Below are 6,000 nucleotides of genomic sequence, written 5' to 3'. Positions count from 1 at the left end.
CAAGGGCGCCCGGGACCCAACTTTAAAATTTTAAATGGAAACATGGGGCGAGTGACACCTCGTTCGATAGATCTTTAAAAACTGAAAAGGAATGTGGCAAAAGATTTTTTTCATATCGGTCACCGTTTTCAAAATGGCAGCCAAGATAATTATGTTACCTGTATCAGTTAATTGTCCAGTAGCACTAATATGAAAACGGTTGAGCATAAATGAACCAAACAAAAGTTCAAATAGGAAAGCCATGGGGGAATATCGAATGGTGTTGTCTCTGTATCCCCAAGGGTCGCCCTTCATGGGGGCCCAAGGGCCAACTTTAAAATTTTAAATGGAAACATGGGGCAAGTGATACCTCGTTCGATAGACCTTCAAACACTAAACAGAGTTGTGGCAATTAACAGAACAAAAAGTGAAACAGGAAAATGACATAAAGCACGTCAGATGATGTCGTGGTGACCCCCAGTGCCGCCTTTCATGGGAACCCAGGACCCAACTTCAAAATTGTCAATGGAAAAAACATAGGTCAAGTGATATCTCGGTCGATAGATCTTTAAAAACTGAAAAGCATTGTGGTAAAAGATTTTTCATATCGGTTACCGTATTCAAAATCTTAGCCAATACATAGTGCCTGTATTAGATAAAACGTCCAGTACCACTAATATAAAAACTGTTGGAGATAAATGAACAGGATAAAACTCGTAAAGGAAATCGCAAAAGGTATTTATTATTCCAACGGAGAAAAGATTATTAAAGTATAAGTGAGATGATGCTAAAGAGGAAATCTAATTCTTAGAAAATTATCTTTCCGATCTCCCTCCGTATGTGGGTGAAGCGGAAATGAATGGTAAAATCTCAAATGAGAACCCCACTTTTACTTGCAATAGGTATGGTTTGTCTGAAACACTTGGGTTTACAAGTGACTGGTACTGTAATGAAGTAATGAACCAATATTATGCAGATGACTTTTGAGCAAAACCAACATTTGTACACGCTGTTCTAAAATTGCACTGTTCGACAAATTGGTTTCGCATTTCAGTTGATTCATTTTTGCACAAATCATTACCTGCAATCAAAATGGAAAGTAATATTTAACAAGAATTTTACCTACCTTTTTTTAAAAGACACCTATCTGTTATAAAATAACATTTAAGATAATTTTATTGTGTAGATACAATTTGCAAAAACTAAGGTTCTTATTTGCAATTTCACCGTTTCTTCCCGTCCCGCTTCACCCACTTACGGAGTACGTTGGAACGATGATTTTCTAGGAACGATTTCCTCCTTTTCATTATGGCACTTTTACTCTAGGCGGCATCTCCTCTGTTGCAACATTTTCGGGTCCTGGAATGATAAATACCCTCTGTGATTTCCTATAGGAGTTTTATTGTGTTCATCCGTCATTATCTTCAACCGTTTTCATATTAGTGGTACTGGACGTTTTATCTGATACAGGCACCATGGCATTGCCATTCGATTTGCCCCATGGTATTTCTTATTTTAGTTTTTGTTCAGTTCATTTATGCTCAATCGTTTTCGAGATATTTCCGTGGAAAAGTTAAAATGGGCCACCCTATATATATATATATATATATATATATATATATATATATATGATCAGAAAAATGGAAACACCTGAACGAAATAGCAACTTACCAGATTAATATGGTGTCGGGCCACCTTTCGCCTTCAGAACAGCCTTGATGCGACGTGGGATGGAGGCATAGAGGTCGTGAATGGTAGCAAGTGGAATTTTACACCATTCCTCGTGCAGGGCATCGGCCAGTTCTGTGAGAGAGGATGGAGGTGGAAATCGTCGCCGGAGTCGTGTTTCCAAGACGGACCACAGATGTTCAATTACGTTGAGATCTGGGGATTGGGCAGGCCAGGGGAGGTGTTGAACTTCATCCCGATGTTCCTCAAACCACGCTGCAAAAACGCCAGCTGTGTGAATGGGTGCATTATTGTCCTGGAAGATGGCGTCATTGTCCGGGAACAACATCCGCACCATAGGATGCAAGTGGTCTCCTAAAATTGCGACTTAATCGTTGGCAGTGATTCGTCCGCTAAGTGTGACCACAGGACCCAATGAAAGCTATGATATGGCGGCCCACAGTATCACCGAGCCGCCGCCATGTTTCACAGTTGGGCGGAGACACTGCAGATCATAAGCTTCTTTGGGCGTTCTCCACACATAAACACGGCCCGTGGTTGGGAATAGGGTGAAGGATGACTCATCCGACTGGCGTGACCTGTCACTCATGATTTTCTTCCGCCCACTGTTCCGCTTCCCCGATGTGGTTTTCCCGTGTGTTGTGTAGGCCGTCATTACCTTCGACACTGTCCCACGCGACACACCTAACACAGTAGCCAATGCCGTCACACTCACTCTACATAACCGCGCACCAACAATTTGCCCTCTTTGAAAATCTGAGAGGTCTCCCATTTTGCACTACCTTCGTCTGCTGCAGCCACTGGACACTGCTGCTCCACTGCGCCTGACGTAGTATGGAGACCGACCTAACACACCACCACCAGCGGTCCAGCGCTGCGGGCGCCACGACACCACTGCCAACCCAAACATCTGACGTGTTGCCAACTACAGGTGTTTCCATTTTTCTGATCACCATCTGTATATATATATATATATATATATATATATATATATATATATATATATATATATATATATATATATAGGTAGATAGATAGATAGATAGATAGATAGAGAGAGAGAGAGAGAGAGAGAAGATTGTATACAACAGCAGTGATTTTGTTTCGGGAGAGACTTGAGGAACGGGTAACAAACATTTGTGTTGTACTTGCAATGCAAAAAATGATTACAAATTTATTTCGGGATGGGCTTGAGCCCGATACCTACCCCCTAAATACGCCACTGTGCAGGTACATCAGTCAACCGTTCCCATATTATCTCATACAGCAATGAAACAAATTTTGAGTAAAGACAAAATTACTATCAATATTCGAGACGAGACCGAGACTTTGGAGACTGACCATGGTCTCGTCTCGATTTATAGAGGTCTGTCTCGGTCTCAGTCTCGTCTTGGTATGTAAAAGTCCGTCTCGGTTTCGGTCTCGTCTCGGTATATAAAAGTCCGTCTCGGTATCGGTCTCGGTACCATCCCTAGATGAGGTGCTGTAAACAATTGTGGATCAAAAGCTAATTTGACGAAGTGTACACTATTTAGCACAGATAAAGGATATAAAGGATATATATATATATATATATATATATATATATATATATATATATATATATATATATATATATATATATATATATATCCTTTGTCTGTGCTATTTAGTGTGCACTCCATTTGTAGACTTCGAGTGTACATTCTCGAAGTGTGCACTCTGCACTTTTGGACACGGCCTAAATTTCAACACTGTGAAGAATGGGACCCCAGCATCATATTGTCTAAATGTGTATTGAGGTCCCATGAATGCCAAAATGAGACTAACTTTTATAAAGTCTTGCTAGGGCCCTTTGTTAGTCGTATAGTTTAAGTCAATTTTCTGAAGGTTGAAGGGTAAGAATTCATCGAGAGCAGACACACAACATTTCCAAAGGAATTCCTCATTCACATCACAGATGCCTAAAGGCATTTAAAAATCTCAAATTTAATTCAAATGTACTTGTAGTTATTGGTGCACACCTCAGAGAACCCTGGATCCGGCCCTGGCTACCACTTTATATGTCTACTGCTTTCTCCTGTTTTTTTTTTTTTTTTTTTTTTATGTTCACTGCTTTTCCAACTGATCGATCTGGCAACATTGACACAACGTTCGAAACGGGAAATTCCGGAGGTTCCAAACGGGATGGGTACTGGATAGGTAATCAGTAGTTTAATAAAAGGTAATTAATTTCTTAAGTTTTTAGTGTTAGATAACCATGTATCATGTATGTTACGAGTCAAATTCACAACAGTGGATAATGACATCAGCAGTTGTTAAAACTTTTTACTGATGAGAGAATCGTATTTGCGATATATCTAATGATAAAAGATTTTTTTTTTTTTTAATTTTCGTATTCTAATATTTAAACTTAAACCATGTAAACGATGTATGAAAATACAAAATATTCAGATAAATATTCTTTGCTCCCTCGTATTTTGGCGCCGGCGCAGGACACTCAATTCGAATATGACATAATATTGTTAGTAAAGTATCCCATATGAAACCGCGTGACAAGTTCAGTAACTAAGGATTCAATTCGCCCTTGCACTAACTTGACTTTTTTTTTTTTTTTAATTTTTGCCCTCTGAGAATTAAAAATTTTACGCAATTTCATTCATGATGATAATATATTAACACATGTATTGAATGGGAAGTAATGATAAAGAACGATAGAAATTAAAGTAATTCCAAATAGGCTGGTACCGGAAAAGTACGCAAGCTTGTGTCGCAAGCCGTGTGCCGGAAAACATTTTCTTTTTTGCTACATTAATTAACACTAACGACTGTGTAGGAGATGAGGGAATGGATCTACTTCCGTAATAGGTATAGGTGGTTTAAATGTTTGTAAGTTACTGTCATCATTTTATTGGCGTTAGTTTCCGATAAGCTCTACCGTGCCAAACCATATAAGGTAGCGAACCAAACCTAACCCATACAGTAATCATTATTGTCATGTTTAAAAGCTAGTGGGGATTAACTGAATAAGTGTCCTTTGTTGAGAGAAGTTCATGATTTTGAGGGTTTTTTTTTTTTCGTTCACTCGAGCAGATAGTTTTTCCAAGTAGAAAGTTTATAGATAGTATACGATGTGAAACATTTTTCGGAAAGAAATGGGTGTGCGAATATAAATACTGTCAGTGCACAACATATTAAAATCAATGTTGAGTGCTAGTGAAAATATTGTATGTGTAAGTATGCTCTTTCACTATCCTCATTTATGCATATAGGGCTACCCCCGTGATTGACTCGCCAGTTACCTACGGACGCACCTCTCGGTTCAGCCTGGTCTCCCTGCTGCGCTTGTGCTCTGACTCGGTTAGATAGCAGTCGTGTTTTTATGGGACACCTACACAAGTTGGTTCGTATATTATGCATTGTGCTTACACGTTCACACTGTATTTATACTGAGCCCTTGTGAAGTCAATCTGCAAGTAGTAATTAGGCTCCACATTTAGTCCATGCTCTGCTAAAAAATGAAATACAAAGATCTAACGTATCCTGAAAATTTAAGAAATTTCAAAATTTGGTAGAAGTGCCTGCTCGAGTAACGCCGTCCCATTTTTTGTGAAAAAATGAGAGTGTGAATATAAGTAATTACTGTCAGTACACAGCATATTGAAATGAATTTTGGGTGATAGTGAAAGTATTGTATGGGTGTGTTCTTCGACTATCCTTGTTTATATTTAGTGTGCGTGGGTTTCCTCGGGGTTCTCCCGTTTCTTCCCACTTTCTTCATTCCATCATTTCATTCATTTCTCATCATCACCGTCTCCTTTAGCTACCCGGCATAAATGTGGGACGTAAAACTAAAATATTTTATTTATTTTTTTCGTTTATACTTAGTTATACCTCCCGATGTTGACGCGCCTGACACGTGCTGCGTTCCTGCCATGACTCGCTTAGTTAGCATTCGTGCTTTTTAGTGGCCACTTAACACAAGTCGATTCGTTTTATGCACTGTAGATTTTATACCATACGTCCACACTTTTATACTAAGTCGTCCTGAAGCAAATAGTAATGGAGCTCCTCATTTAGTGCATCCTCTGTTTAAAGAAATTTAAAGCTAACCTAACCTGAAAATGTAATAAATATGTCAATGGTAGAATCATCTACTCGAGTAATATTGCTCTTTTTATTGTTGTCTATCAAAAACAGCTGAACAAATTATTAAATTAAAGAGCAGCATGGTGGATCAGTGGCAGAGCGCCCACATCAGTGACCCTTGTTGGGTATTCCGCCTGGCGAGTTCGTAGTGAACATCATTGTGACCGTGGGTTTTTCCGTGATCCTTCCATATTATCCTTGTAC

General features: G+C 39.1%; 1 protein-coding gene across 5 annotated transcripts in view; it reads left to right on the top strand.

Moving 5' to 3' along the window:
- Positions 1–3,763: 3,763 nt before the first annotated feature.
- Positions 3,764–6,000, top strand: part of LOC145674891 (uncharacterized) — a 120,461-nt gene continuing 118,224 nt past the window's right edge. For all 5 annotated transcript variants that reach the window (XM_081745146.1, XM_081745144.1, XM_081745143.1 and 2 more), the window contains exon 1: positions 3,764–3,871. The gene's annotated coding sequence lies outside the window, so the exon portion shown is untranslated. The remainder of the gene's footprint in view (positions 3,872–6,000) is intronic.

This window comes from Thermobia domestica, chromosome 18, assembly GCF_964235325.1.
Source record: "Thermobia domestica chromosome 18, izTheDome1.hap1.1, whole genome shotgun sequence".
Taxonomy (NCBI): Eukaryota; Metazoa; Arthropoda; class Insecta; order Zygentoma; family Lepismatidae; genus Thermobia; species Thermobia domestica.
This window is presented reverse-complemented; position numbering and strand designations above follow the sequence as displayed.